The sequence below is a fragment of the Gavialis gangeticus genome, unplaced genomic scaffold (genome assembly GCF_001723915.1).
Source record: "Gavialis gangeticus isolate Ggan-Ray unplaced genomic scaffold, GavGan_comp1, whole genome shotgun sequence".
NCBI lineage: Eukaryota > Metazoa > Chordata > Crocodylia > Gavialidae > Gavialis > Gavialis gangeticus.
The window spans coordinates 41,354,106-41,355,276 of NW_017729025.1; the positions used below are offsets into that span (position 1 = coordinate 41,354,106).

The window sequence follows — 1,171 nt, forward strand, 5'->3', positions numbered from 1 at the left end:
ATGCTTTGTACTTTACAGAGAAAAACACTTATAAAGGCAATGGCTGCTGTTTCTGTTCTTTTTTCTTTTTTAAACAAAGACAACACATAAGAAGCAACAAACACCCTTCAGTTAGTGTAAAATGGAGCTGCCTACTTGCAACTCATCTAGATTAGGAAAAAGAAAAGATGTCTCTCAAATTGAGTTAAATGAATTGAAAGGAGTTAACTCAACTGGTGTTAAGTAGATTTTTTAAAATCAAGTTAACATCAATTGTGTTAAGATAGCTCAATTGGGAGAAAAAGCTTCTTAATTTCTACCTAGCCCAGGCCTTAATCAAGCCTGTGTTTGGCAAGAGCAAGCAGCCTTCTTCCTCTGGGATTGTTTCTGGTTTGTACCCTGCAACCAGAACATGTCAGGAAGCAGCATTCTCATCTGGTGTAAAATGCCACAGGTCTATTTTTAAGCCTATAAAGCTTTAAATGGGTTGGGCCTGGATAAATTAGCACCTTTGTATGCTTGACACCTCAAGATTTGGCTTAATTTAATCACTTGAGCTAGCTGTTCCTGCTTTCAGGGTGAGAAGATTGAAGCTTTAGATACAGCTTTCCAGACCAGTGCTCTGCCTCTGACTTTTTTCCCCTCTTCCCCTCGTGAGGGGACCAGAGGCCATATTCCTCACTACCTGTCCACCTGGCATGAAAGTTCTTCCGGGCTGATTTACAGTCACTTCACACGCACCCAGTGCAGGGGAGTAAAGGCTGCCCAGGGGCTGGGGAACCCAGGCTGAGTAGATGAGTTTACTCCTCCTGCTTTTTCTTTTCTGTTTCCTCCTTGATCTGGTGACCTTCAGGCTGGTCTGCTGCCCCCTGGGCTGAGGGCTGCAGCCCCAGGTTAGTGCAGGCGGGTGAACCAGGGCGGCAGGAGACGTCCCCAGGAGCGAGTGCCGCCGGCCGAGGGAACCCCAGGGCCCGAGAGCAGACCCTGGGCCCGGCCGGGCAGGGACGTGTCCGGGGACTTCTCAAGAGCGGAGACCTGGGGCCTCCCCGCAGCTCCCTGCTCGCGCGCTGCGGGCCGGGCAGAACAACTCGGAGCCCGGTCCAGAGCGTCCCGGGGGCGTCGTGCGGCTCTTCCCCGGGGCCGCGCGCCCTGCCCGGGCGGCCCGGCCCTGCCCCCGCTTGCTGGCGCCCTA

At 52.3% G+C, this 1,171-nt stretch overlaps 1 protein-coding gene across 4 annotated transcripts in view; it reads left to right on the forward strand.

The window, feature by feature from the left end:
• Positions 1–1,171, forward strand: part of FOXN3 (forkhead box N3) — a 415,590-nt gene that overhangs the window by 140,043 nt on the left and 274,376 nt on the right. The gene's annotated exons all lie outside the window — the stretch shown is intronic.